We start from the raw sequence: 14,066 nt of genomic DNA on the forward strand, positions 1-14,066 counted from the left end.
TAGAGCTCTAAGCGTTTGGACAATGCTCTCAGGCACATGGTGCGATTCTTAGGGGTGTCCTGTGCAAGGGTAAGAGTCGGACTCGATGATCCTGATGGTTCTGTTCCAGCTCAGCGTACTCTGCGGTTCTGTGACAGGGACATGGCTTGGGCCCAGGCCTGTCGGGGGCTCCGGACCCCCTTTCGCCGGCCCCGCTGCCGGGGGAGGGAAGAAGGGGGCGGCCGGCGCCGTGCCCGGGTGAGCGCCCCGCACGCATGCGCCGCGAGCGCGGCGCCCCCGCTCGGCTCCACTCGGGCCGCACTCGGCTATTTCCGCCTCTTTGTTTTAAACTCCGGGCCGAGCCCTTTAAATCCCCTTTTTTTCTTTTAAAAATTTTCTTGGGAAGGGGAAGAGGGGCCGCCGTTTTCCTGCGCCTCGCGTTTCCGACTCCTCTGCTCTCTGCCCTGCGGTGGCGCCCGAAGGAGGACGGGCCGGGGAGCGGAGGGTCGGCGGCGGCGGGGGGAGCCCCCGCTGTAGCCCCGAGCGGCGGCCGCGCTCCCCGCCGTCAGGTCAGTGCGGGGCCGCAGGGAGGCGTGGGGGTCCCGGCCTTGCTCCGCCGAGAGGCTGGAGGGCAGCCGAGGGGCTCGGGGGCGGGGCGGGCCCGTCGCACCCCCCGCCCGTCTGCGGGGTATTTGCGGTGTTGGCTGCGGGGTGGGAGGAGGGGGTGCGGGGCGTGCGGGCCGAGGGTCTTCTCCGCCCCGACGGCGTTGGGGGGCTGCGGGGGACCGGGCCGGGGCTGGGGGGGGCCGCGCTGGAACTTTCGGGGCGGGCGTGGGGTGGTCACAGGCGGGGTCGGGGTTCCTCTCCCGAAACTGCCAGGGAGTCTCCGTGGGCCGGGGGAGCGTCTGTCCCTGTCCCGCTGCGTGTGCCCACCGCGGGGGAAGGTGGCTCTCGGCTGCCGGGGAAAGGAAAGCCCCACACCCCCCGCGTTACCCCTTCCTGCCCTCGGTAGGAGTTGCCGGTTGAGTGGAGGGGCCTGGGCAGGGGACAGAACGCCACGGCTTGGGGAGAAAGGGTCTCTCAGTGGAGGGGTGAAGATGGCGTTTCCAGTAAGGTGGAGGTAGAGGGGACACGTCCCTTCGGTGTGCGACTTCAGCCTTGCAGGTATGTGGCTCCAGTACTGAGTATCCGGGATATGAAGTCGTGAGAAATAGGAAATTAATTGGTATCATAGGGAGCTTGAATTGTTTTACAGTCTAAGGAGAAATATACATATATGCATGCACACACACATATATACATGTGTATGTATTCAGTATTAAGAAATTTGGGAAAGTTTTCTAAACCACTGAGTTCTGGTATCTTGTGGTGTCACATCTGGCCTTTTAAGTTGGTCACTTTTAGCCTGAAAGCGTTGGGTGTTACTTCAGTGTCCTGTGTGGAAAGTTTTCCATGTCCCAAAGTTAATAAGGTTCAAAGGAGGTTTGATTATTGTGGGTTATCAAGTGCTTGGATGTTCTTCTGCTACTTCACATATTTGCAATTTCTCCTTTTTTTTTTTTTTTTTTTTTTTTTTTTTTTTTTTTTTTTTTTTTAAACAATACTGTTTGTGCAGTCTTTCTGTCAGATCAGTTTAGACTCTTCCTGCATTCTGTATGAAATGCATGCCTCTGAGAAACCAGTTCAAGAAATTCTGGTTTATTACCCCTACATCCTCTGCAGTGTTCTGAAAATATCTTTTTTGGTATTTTTCAAAATAATACTGTGTATTTTCTTCCAGAGTTTCACAGAAGAATCATGTTTGTGGATGAAAAGCTTTGAATAAAAAAAAAAAATAAATAAAAGGAGAGATGAACCTTTATGTTTAAGGAGCATCCCATGTAAGTCCCCCATTCTAGATTGGTTTTGTTTATACAGAATGAGCAATTAAACATATGCTAGATATATTGTTAGAGTCGTTTTAGTACTAGGTAGTGTGATGTTTAAAAACTATTATTAGTTATTTTGGGGTAGGGTACTTGTGAAGTTTTGTGTTCATTCTTTTCGTGGCAAATCAGATTAGAATCTCAACTGTGATACTCATCATGTATCTCATAAAGGTGCTCTGAAATTCATAAATTTCTTTGATAACAGTGGGAATAGAAACAGAAACTTTGTAGCCTTTCAGTAGCTTTCTATTTCTTTTGAAGCTATGCTTGTGGACAGTTCGGAATGTGTTTGAGGGAATACAGAAGTTGTGCAGAACCCAAGATACTCTGTGAGAACATGTAGGGTGCGTTAGAAAAGGGTCAGGCAACTTTCTAGAGATGCATAGGGGCACAGTGACAGAAAGCTTGGAAATAAAGCATTTCATAAACCACTTTTTGAGGAAAATCTATTGGATTTCTTTCTGTGGGCTGATCTGGCTGCTTTGATCTTGTTACTCTGCTGTCACCATAGAAAATCAGGACTGAACATTTGTAAATGTTGTAATAAAGTCGACTTAGAGTTTAATACTAATGCAAAGAATGGCAGAAATTAATTACTATGATATGAAAGATTTCTGCTACTAAGAGACTGTGAAGTACAGCATTTAGTCGCTGCAGTTGTCCTGGTCTTACATCTCCTGTCTACTTATGTGATTTAGAGGAGATAATTTCAAAGCTTTATAGTTGAGATACAGGTAAGTTTTCTCATCAAGAACCATTCTGCACTTATTTTAATAGCTTTAATTTCTTTTTTCCCATATGGCCATTTAATCTAGGTAGCATGGCCTTTTTAGCTTTTGTCATGTAATGAACTTCCAGGACTGAAATAATTCTGGATTAAATTCCTGAACTCCTTGGGCAGCACTATGAGAAGAAGTTGAAGCATTTCCATTGTAACTCCTAAGTGGAGCTGCTAAGCTCTAAGCTACAAAGAGGATGTGGACATGATGTTTTGAAAAGCATGCATTTTGATAGTGTTTCACTCTACAACTACTGTCTTAAATTACAATACCAGCTTACAAGAAATTGTAAGAACATTTTGTATTTTATAAAATAAGTATTTTCTCTACTTCTTGCTTTGGAACTATTGTCGTTTGTTACATGTATATAGTCACTCAGTAGTTACTAAGAAGCAGCTTCTTTTGATAGTAGTGTTTAGAGATGCAGTTGATTTCAGACTGTCAGCATTCCTGAGTTTATATTAATAAACTCTGATCTCTTTTTGTCAGTGCTTCAAAAGGTGTTTAATGATGTTTGAAACTTCTCTGATTTGCTAGGTTTGCTGTCATGCTTAAAGAAAATGTGGAGGAAAACCTCAGGGCAGTTTGACTGTAGTAGGTTAGAAGCTGGCAGAAGGTGCCCATGTCTTTTAGCTTACACAAGACTTACTTGGAAGCTTGGTCTTGAAGCAGTTTTGTATTTCTTACACCTCCCTTTTTAAAATATAAGCTTACTGTGTGAGACTTCAAGTTCAGCTGGTATCTTACATGCACTACAAGAGAAAAAAGAAGCACAGAATTCTGTGTTAAAAGCAAGCTTACCTATTGTGATATATAACACAGTTTCATTGCTAGCTAAAGAAACACTATAAATAGTGTTTTGTTCTATAATTGCTCTGAAGAGCCTATAGAAAACTTGCTGCTTTTATCAAAATTCATAGAATTGTAGGATGTTTGGGTTGGAAGGGTCCTCAAACATAATTTTGTTCCAAGTTCCTTGCTGTGGACAGGGACACTTCCCACTAGACCTGCTCAAGGCAGCGTCCAAACTGGCCTTGAACACCTCTAGGGATGGAGCATCCACAGCTTCTCTGGGCAACCTGTTTCAGTGCCTCACCACCCTTACAGCAGAGGATTTCCATCTAAACTTCTTGTCTTTAAAGCCGTTCCCCCTTGTCCTGTTGGTACATGCTCTTGTAAAAAATCCCTCTCTTTTCTTGTAGGCTCCCTTCAGGTACTGCAAGGCTGCTATTAGGTCATCCTAAAGCATTATCTTTTCCAGGCTGAACAATCCCAGTTTGCTCAGCCTTTCCTTGTAGGAGTTTCTCCATACCTCTGATGATCCTGATGGCCTCCTCTGGACTTGCTCCAACACGTCCCATCTCCTTCATGTGCTGGGACCCCAGAGCTGGATGCAAAGGTTGGGGTTAGACCCACGTGGGGTCTCACCAGAGCAGAGCAGAGGGGCAGAATCTCCTCTCTTGCCCTGCTGGCCGCTACTAGCACCTCCAAGTCCTTCTCCCCAGGGCTGCTCTCCATCTGTTCATCTGCCAGCTTGATTGGTTGGCCAAGGCTTCCAGGCTTGGTCTGGATGCAACTTTGAATTCTTCCTCAGGAGTCCCTGAGCTTGGGAACCTCCCTGTACAGCTTGATCTAGTGCTTACCACACTTAGCTCTGTGGCTGCTGGTGATGCTACCTCATTGTCTGACTGCAAATTAGCTTTTCTTAAGTTAATTTTGCTGAGTAAGTTCATCTATACTTAAATCAACAGAACATGGAATTGAAATACTCAGTGTGGTGGGAGCTAATTGGACTGAAAATCTTACATGCTGCTGAAAGTTTGATTGAAGTTTGTAGAGACCTGAAGTCTTGCAGTCATATCGGAGAACCAGCATTGTAGAAACAAATAAACCAGCAGTGAGTTCTTCAATGACACTATTTTCTTTCCCCCTCTGCCTTTTCTTTTTTCTCCTTAATCAGAAACAGTTCTTTAGACTAGGAACTTCAGACTATATAGCAACTTAAGAGTCTCTTTATTCCTTTGACAAACACAACACGTACTTTTCAAAAGTAGGGGGTGGTACAGATTATTAAAAGGAAGGGGAATGACGAACTCTGGTGAGCTCAAGTTACTTGTTCTTTGTGCCAGAAAATGACTGTTCTCACAGTTATGACTGCCTCTTTTAAATCACAATTATAAGTTGATGGAGCCAGTGGGGGAAATGGTTGAGGGGATGGGGGTGAGAACTGGAGTAAATCAAGGTATGTGTAGTAGCATTATGACAGTGCAGGGATTCTAAGGAAGAAATATGCAAGGGTAATAATCAGTCTTTGTAGTTTTGTTGCCAGTAGAAGAACTTACTTAAACTAGCTTTGTCACTATTTTTCATCTCTGCAAAGTGGCATGGAGAATGCTTATTCTCCCTGCAGATAATTATTTCGGATAATCCTAAGAGATAACTGTTTTGTATTCTGAATTTTTAACTGACAGTAACTTAGAACTTTGTCTACATTAAAAAGGTCTGTGTTGTGGTAGCAGTAAGGATCCCTATTGTTTGATACTGACACTGTCCTTATTGCTGGAAACTGTTGCTTTATGAATAGCGTAAGTTTGTTTTGATTTAAAACAGAAAGCATTCTGTGTGTGTTTGGTATCAGTGAGAAAATGCTGTGCAATACCTGTGCAATTAAGAGGAGAGGTTAATTTTTTAGGTAAATGGAATGAGTTTGATGTTATTTGCTGACTTGCAAATGGCTGTTTTGTCAAGCTTTTCACCTAAGAACTTTTTTTCTCTCTGCATAGCCAGACAGCATACAATACCTTCTCTAGTTGATTATTATCCAATAACATCACAAGTATCATATATAATGCAAATTTCTTGTGAATTATGATGATGTTATGCTAGTACAGGTCATCTTTCTTATTCTTTTCCAATATGCATGCAAGCAATATGGTATTTGTAATCATAAATGTCTTTTTTTCATGCAAATATGTCAGTGCAGAGTTTGATGAGTTTTCAGGTAATGTGTTGTGCTCTACAGTTTTTCCTAGTTTGTCACCTGAAAGAACAAGCTGAAAGATACAGTACAGCTGGTGAAATTATAAATTCTTTATTTATGAAAAATCATATGTCTTGCTTGTATGGATGTATTTGGACTATTGAGTACAGAGATTGGCATAATAAAAGCCATGGGTCAGTTGATGGCTTATTTAAAGGACGTTGCCAAATTTATTTTAACTGACTAGACAAAATGTTTTTATGATACAAAATTATTTGCTGTACTAAGCAGGGGCAACCAGTAGAACAGATTTGATGAACAGGATTTTTTGGGATGGTTTTAGTTTTTTCAACGTAGTGCTATCCTTTGTTCTTTCAGGGTGAATTTCCAAAAAATCATTTGAAAATGGAGACATTTAGAAGCTTAAGCTCAGCCTTGGCACTATAATCAAGATGTCTGGGATCTTAACTCCTGCATTTCAGATGGTTGTATTTTGTACTTTTTTGTTGTGATAGTAACTGGATTTTCTTTCACTTACCTTTTTTCCCAAATATATAAATTATGTTCTAGACACAAGGACTCAGATACTGATTTCAGCATTCAAAATAGGAAGAGGTAAGGGGATTTTTTATGTGCTGTGTAAGTACCTAATCATGCACGCTGCTGAGGGTGTATATATACCTCTGTTCCTACGTCCAAGTATGTACGTTTCAGAGCATAACTTCTATTACATCTGTATCTGTTAAAGGTACTTCTAACAGTATTTCATCACTTCAAGAAAGTGCTAGCTAACATGCTGTATTCAAACCCATTTTCTTAATGCTTGAAATGGTTTTCTTTCCATGTTTGAGTTATTCCTTTCCTCTGAAGTCTGGACTCCACACCAGTGTATGGTGTTTGCCTGATTCTTTCTGTCTTTACTTGGGAAAGCCCTGCAGCTGCAGTGCTATAGCAAGTTATTAATCTTTCTCTCTTTAGCATTGTACTGGTTGGTTGTTTTTTAAGCTTTACTGAACTTTTTTTAGGAAAAAGGAAGCATAACTTGTTAAAAGCTCACTTAAAATTTCTTATCTCTGTGTGCAAGTTGTTCTTGCCATGTGCAAAAGAATACACTTGTGGAAAAGTTCTTTGGTATGGAAAGTGTAGTAAAAAAATTACACTCTTAATCAGTGGTCATAGGGATAAACTTCTAGCAATATTTGCATGGATTTGTTTAATTTGTTGAATGAAATAAGTAATTAAACTCTTTTCATATAACAGTGCTTAAAGATCATGCTTTTTTAATTGGGTTGCTGTAAGATTATGATTACTTCACAGATATTTATTTCAAATATTGGTCAAACAAAGTTCTCTGATTTATGCTTATACTCTTCTCAGACAAATTGCAGATGCCAAATATTTTTCTATTTTCCCTTGAAAAATCCACACAGGTCTTTTCTGTGATTGAAATCGTGTGGTAATAACATATTTTAGAAAAGTTTCAATGTAACTATTGTTGAGTAGGAGTAGTTTAATTGAAATGCTTTTTAATAACATGTATAATTGTTAATAATGTGTTATGCTTAGTAGCACCAGAGTAAGTAATTTATTTGCTTATGAATCTATTAATTTTGTGTTTCTAGTTGTTTCAACTCTTTCTTGATTGACTAGAACGAGGTAGAAATACTTCCCAAGATCAGATTATTCTGCAAAAATTTCAGAAGACTTGTATTTATAATAGTAAAATACTTAATTTGTCATTCTTTGACCATCGACTGCAGGAGAAGTAGCCTAGACTTGCATTGGCTTGTATCAGATGTGTTGTAAATGGCACCACACCAGGTAAAAAGGACTCTGGGTGGAGCAGTTTTCTTCACTTCACCTTCTTGTGTGTGAGATTCTTTCAAGTTTCAAGTCTTGGCATTTTAAGGTTTCATTTTACTGTCTTGGAAATACATAGATGTAAAAAGTACTATATTAGTTGCAGTCACTTTTAATGTTACATTTTAAGGATAAACTTACATAAACTGTCACTGGAAATTGTTTATCTAAATTTGTTTGCTCTAGTATCTTGCTGTTATTCAAATTGTGTCAGGTTATTTTGTCCAGACAATAATAACTCTTTGGTTGTGTGATTATGATTTTATGACTAAAACTGGCTTGAATTTGGACAAAGTTTTGAGGATAGAGGGAGGATAATATTTTGTTTTGCTTCCTATTGATTTTAGTAGTTTGAGTTTTTTTTGTTTCTGGACAAAGATGTATTTTACCCTTTTATCTAATTTACTGAATTTATCAATGCTATGGGTTGAAAATAGTTGTAGGACTATAAGCTATTCTGTGATCAAATACGTAAATTGATTATTGTCTTCAAATGAAATATTTTTGCTGCTTCCCTTAGGGAAGAGAAAGTACATCCTGTCCCCATTCTTTAGTTCCTCTCTCATCATTCCACCAAATGGGTTAAATTACTTTCGTAGTGGAACTTGATGTACACTTCCAAAATCAGTGCTCTGAGCAGTTATTCTCCAGTCACAAGCATTAGTTGCCAATGAATTGAATTTCTGGAGGTGTTTGGAAAGTGTCATAGATTTTTTTTTTTTCGTAAATCTTTAGGTTGGGATATCTGGAGTTTAAGTACATGCCAAAAAATTCTGGAGTCCCCTTCTGTAACTTCCATTATTAGGCCTGATGTTACCATAAGATATATTCATGGTAAGAGTGAAGACAAGGAAAAAATGAGCTGCTTTTGCTTCTCCCCCAGATTCCTTAGCCATTTATGGCTTCCTATAAGTAACCTTTTTTTTGACTTACTCATCCATTATCACCATCTGCAGAGTTCGACAATTTTAGCGTTCAAATGGAAAAACCCCCTAATTTCAGCGCTCTTCTCCAACTTTAATCCAAAACCAAATGAATGGGTTTTTTTTCTGTTTCCTCTGAATTTACTTCTTTCTAGTATGAAGAGATCTATACATGGTAAATCCTGAGAGCAGTAAGTCTTTCAGGATTTACCATGCCCAGGATTTGCCTTGTGGAGATCGCTGGGAGACATTGTCCTTTCTGACCTTGTTAGCCAAAGTTTTACTGGTGCATGTTTGTTGTGATGAATGTTGTGTTCTAAAGGATGGAGGGAGGTAAGTGTCAGTATGGGTGTCATCTATTTAAAAACTATTACATTTTTAATAAAGTTGGTAATTTAAGTTATTTTCATTGTCTCTTGTGGCATAATTCAGTCACTAAGAGCAGGTCTTCATGAATTACAGGGGACCAAATTCAAGCCTACAGATACTACTAGCAGGCTGGAGTAGTTAAAAACTTGCAGTGAAAGATTTTCTTCTCATTTTTACTGCATGTCATACATCCATCTAGCATTTGAAATTTGTTGTAGGAAGCAATAAGGGTCTGTGAAAGTGATTTAGCTTTAAGAATTTTCTCAGTGTAGTTTAAAAGTATATCTGGAATACAGTTATTAAGGTAAATAGCAGAGATAGAGTTTATTTATTTACTTATTCCTTGCATGGACTGTCAGACTGTTTAAGCTGAGTATTTTCAGAGAATAATTTATTTCTGCAGTTTTTGATCAGTTTGTATCAATGTGCAGCTGAACAATTTTGGGTAGTAATGGCTACCTATATTTTTGAATGTTAATTATCAGTTCTCTAAATTCAGTGATGTTTCTAATGATGGATACCTTTTTATATACAATGAGTAAAAGTTAATTATAAAAAGCTGTAGTCCATCAATAACTTGCCACTGTCTTCTTTGTAATTTGCTGATTTCTGATCTTAAACTGTAGATTAAAAGAGTTTATCACTATATCAGAAAATCATTATGTCCATGTGAAATACTGTCATGACTCCTCACAGCATAAAAGCCATTTTAGTCATTGTTTTTCTGCTTTCTTACTAGTTTTCCACATAGTTTAACCAGTTAGTTGTCTTTTTTACTTGAAGTTGGCAAGAGCTAGGTGGTTATTCAGTTTCTGTTCCAGCTTCTTTATTTTCACTAGCAATTTCCCTTTACCTAGAAAAGTTGACATCAGTGTCTTGTTTCACGGGATTCTGAGGAGTTTTGTCTAAAGATCTAAATGCAGAACATGTCTTTAACTCTTTTTTGGACTAAAATGAAACTATTCCGGAGACCGCAGAGTTCCATTTCCAGAACTGGATAGGGAAGAGAAATTTCACTTGTGTGCTACTGAACTATGTGTTTTCTGTTTCTGACTCCAGAGAGACAGGCTTCACTTTGGCAGAATGGCTGTAGGCAAGGCTGGAAAGGGAAACTTCTAGCTGGACTATGTGAATGTTCTGTTAGTGTTGCAGCAAGTGCTCAGGTGCTTGTAAGAGAAACTGTTAACAGCTTACTTTCTCTGGGATTCGGTTAAGCAGCTGGTATTTGGGAACTTAGCAAGTGTTTCCTTGGGTAGTCCTTCATGATTAAATTATAGCTCTTAATGAACCTGAGGAAGGAAATGCAGGCTAATCATTTTGACAGATCTTAATGAATGCCGTTGAAACAGCACTTGAGAATGTGCTGTTGGTGGACGTAGCTCTTCTTACACTTGCTTTTTTTTCCTGAAGTTTCTTGTTGCTCTTCTGCTATATGAAACCTGTACTGCCTTAAAGTTGCCTTCATCATTAATTTGTGGTAGTATCTGTTAAAATAAGCATGTGATGTGTAAGAAGGTTTTGCTTCTAGGTGGCCATCTCCAGCAGGGTGAGTTTGGACAGTTCCAATCAGAAGTTTCTAAACTGCAGAAGTGAATTTGTCTAGGCTCTTGCACAAGTGAAACTAGCCGCCTGGTGAGATTTTGTTGCCTTAGTAACTTAGGCCTTTCAGCTCCTGCTTACTGCCAAGCAAATTTTCTCGATTTTAAATAAACTAGCAAATGTCTCGTCATGGCACGGATTAGGTCACAGCAGTGAATTCAGATGTAAGTGCTGAAGCCTCTCATGCTGTTGTGTGCTGTGAGCAGTGTTCTTTGCTGACAGACAAGATAGTGATGGTGTAATGGTGTCCCTCTGCTTTTTGGTCAGAGTTTGAGGAGCTTTCTGTTGATATGTATAATGACTTTGGTGCAATGTTTGGAATGATTGATATTCTGTATTTACTATCAGGTTTTCCTGAACTGTGACACATTATTAGGTTATGCAATGAAAAAAACCTTAACAGTTGAACTTTGGAAATCTTTTATTTCTGCAACATTGACAGTGAAATATAAAAACAAACCCAAAACACACAAACCAACTAGCAACCTGAAACAAAACAAGCAAAAACCTCAAACCAAAGCCTAGCGAAACAAAGTTTTGATAACTGCAGGTATTTTTTTCTGTAAAGTGTCATTTCATTGAGAAAGATAATGCATATTTTCATATTGCTAGACATTTAACCTCTTCCCTTCATTCCTAGATATGCATGCAAAACATATCTAATGATGAGAAAGAAATGAAAATAAATAGAATGTGAGCGCTTTAAAGGTATCATTCTTTCTACAAGTGTAAGTTTTCAAATGCTATTATCCTGCTGAGAATATTTTGAACTGGAAAGTGGAGTAATCCTCATTGCTGAGGTCATTCAGATTTGGAAGTATAGTAGTAGTTTTACATGAGCACAGAGAGTAACCTAAAGAAATTTCAGAAATGCCAGGCACATGTCTCTGTAATTATTTCATTAAGTCTTCCACAAGCATGAGTAGAATCTTTCCTTCACATAAAGGGATCTATCCTAAGTACAAACATAGTAAGACATTCAGAACATATGTAATGTGAGAAACTTGGCTGATGAAATCTAGTTATTAATGTCTCCTGTATTTTGGTAGAAGACACTTTGAAATCTCTGTGCTGTCTACTGGTTCTAATGGATACAGCACCTAATTGCTGAAAAGTTGTAAAAGTTTAAAAAAACTCTTAAGAGAGCTGGGTTAGTAGTTTAGGGCTGCTCCTTATGTTCCTGTTTTGATTTAATATGGTAAGAGTGGTGTGTTCACCATGTCAAAATAAGCTCAGATCTTAAAAGCTTGAGTTTTACTGTGTTGGGAGGATGTGGTTTTATGCTTATCGGATGAGTGTAAGGGGGTTTTTGTCCTGTCTTAGTCCTTCCTTTGTTCAAACTACTATTTTTCACTTTCCTTTTTATCACCCTTTAGTGTGTCCATTTCTTTCCTAATTCCTCTCAGCTATTCCTTCTTCTACTACAAGACTACATGCTTTTTTCACTCTAATGACAACCTTCCTTTTATTTGGCTGTTTATGTTGAAGGCTGTTATTTGAGTGCAGTTTGCATTGGTGCAAACTGGGAGGGAGAAAAGGAGAGTTCTGCTAGGTTTGATTTGTCCAGGTTGCTGTTTGTTCCCTGCCTTTGTAGAGTTGACAAGTTCTGATTCATTGCCCTTGATTCTGCAAAGGAAAGATAGGCCTAAGGGGTTTTTGTGCAGCTGAGGAATAGTGTCTCACATTTTTCGGACAGTTCTGATGCTCATTTGCAGGCTGATGGAAATGGCTTTTGGACCTTCACTGCTGGCTGGCTGCTGTCTTTCAAGGAAAGTTCATCACATATCATGAGTGGTACCTGAATGAAAAAAACTTAACCATGAGAAACATATGTGCAGTAATATGCCTGTGGGGTTGACACTGAAGAAACGTCTGCTAGAACAAGAGCAGATGCTGCTTCATGACGGATGCACTCTCATTAATAAGGGATGATTTTTTTCCTGGTATATTATTTTGCTTGCAGTGACTGACAAGTATGGCTTTATCCCAACTGTTAATGGGTTAACATATCATTAAAATTATTTGTAGGTCTGCTTGTTAAAAAAGGGAAGCTTTTAATAGTGTATTCTAGCATATATTTAACAAGGAGAAATCTTCCAGTCTTTGTAAATAACACAGAAAAGCCTCTTGTAGTTTAACTCCAGCGAGCAGCCAAGCAGATTCCTGTAAACATGAACACTATTCAGCGCACATCAAAAACACAGCCCCATACTAGCCACTGGGAGGAGAATTGGCTCTGTCCTATTCAAACCAGCAGATTCCACCCCTTATTCCATACCATTTACATCGTGCTCAGGTCCCACCCTATTCAATACAAGCTCATTAACCACCATTCCCCTTTCCACTCTTTTATAAAATACCCAGATATCATTCCTGTGGTCTGTGGACCCCCCCTGCAAAATGTCCATGATATATCCATCCATTGAATTAATTTAGTCCATACCTTTGGGCTCCATCTGTTATGGTAGTCACTCAGGACAGGAGAGGGGATGTGTTGCATGCAATTACTGGGCACCAAAGCCAGTTCAGATTGTGTCACTGCTGTGCTTGAACTTCTTGAAAAGTTTTTCCTCCATTGCTTTGAGTAGTTTCTGTTCTATTTATTCCTGTAATTTGCAACTCAGATAATGGATTACAACGATTCAATGATACATCTATTGTTATCTCCACACCTGATCCTTTTGGTTTTATAGGATGTAATATTGCAGTGAACTCCTATTCTTGTCCCCGGCTTGGCTGCAGCAAGAGCTTCCTGTTAGAGTCCACTGTTAGTGGAGTCCACATTGTAGTCCTTCCGAGGCTGCAGGGCCACAGCCTGCTTCACCATGGTCTTTACCACAGGCTGCAAAGGACTCTGCTTCTCCAAATCCTGTGTGGGCCCCCACTAATGGGAAACAGTTGTCCTTGAACTTGTCCAGTGTGGGTCCTTGCTATGGGCAGCAGTTGTTCATAAACTGATGAAATGAGAGTCCTCTGTGGAATCACAGGTCCTGCCAGCAAACCTGCTCCAGCATGGGCTTCTTACAAGGTCACAGCCTCCTTAAGGCATCTGCCTGCTCTAGCAGGGGATTCTACACGGGCTGCAGGTGGATCAGTCTCCTCCGCCATGGAAGCATTCATGCATCAGTTTCTTCACCTCAACTTCAGACTGTCAGAACAGTGGCACTACGCTGACCATCTGCCAGGCTGGGCATATTGATGTGGTGTTACCAAAGTGTTCCTAGGCACAATTCAGTGAGGTGAGAAGCAGTGCTGCGTTACAGAAAGAAGCGAAAGCAAAAAGTGAGTACCAGCAAGCACTAGCCACTTAAAACACATCAGGAAAGCAAGCCCCACGGCAAGCATAGGCAGCTGCTGTTTTACCAGCTGAACAGTACTAACAGCTATATATTCAATCTAATATGTCCCAGTGGAATGTCTCATTATCTTGAATCCTTTGTGCCTCATGTCTGGTGCAAAAAAAAGACTGTCACGGTTTAACCAAGCCCCACACAGTCCTTCACTCACTCCTCCAGAGAAGGAGGGAGGAGAGAATCAAGACGGTGTATTCTAAAAAACCTCATGGGTTTAGATAATGACAGTTTAACAGGGAAAACAAAAGCTGTGCACAGAAGCAGAGAAAACAAGAAAACAAATTCACTGCTACACA

The 14,066-nt window shown here is 40.1% G+C and overlaps 1 protein-coding gene across 3 annotated transcripts in view; it reads left to right on the forward strand.

The window, feature by feature from the left end:
- The first annotated feature begins 285 nt into the window (after nucleotides 1-285).
- PCGF3 (polycomb group ring finger 3) overlaps nucleotides 286-14,066 on the forward strand; it is a 291,744-nt gene continuing 277,963 nt past the window's right edge. Inside the window, exon 1 of one of the 3 annotated variants that reach the window (XM_066339188.1) lies at nucleotides 286-548. The gene's annotated coding sequence lies outside the window, so the exon portion shown is untranslated. Of the gene's footprint in view, nucleotides 549-864; nucleotides 1,144-6,028; nucleotides 6,282-14,066 lie in introns of those variants that run through there. The other 2 variants (XM_066339190.1, XM_066339189.1) reach the window with 2 other exon arrangements.

Source organism: Sylvia atricapilla, chromosome Z, assembly GCF_009819655.1.
Source record: "Sylvia atricapilla isolate bSylAtr1 chromosome Z, bSylAtr1.pri, whole genome shotgun sequence".
In the NCBI taxonomy this organism is placed as follows: Eukaryota; Metazoa; Chordata; class Aves; order Passeriformes; family Sylviidae; genus Sylvia; species Sylvia atricapilla.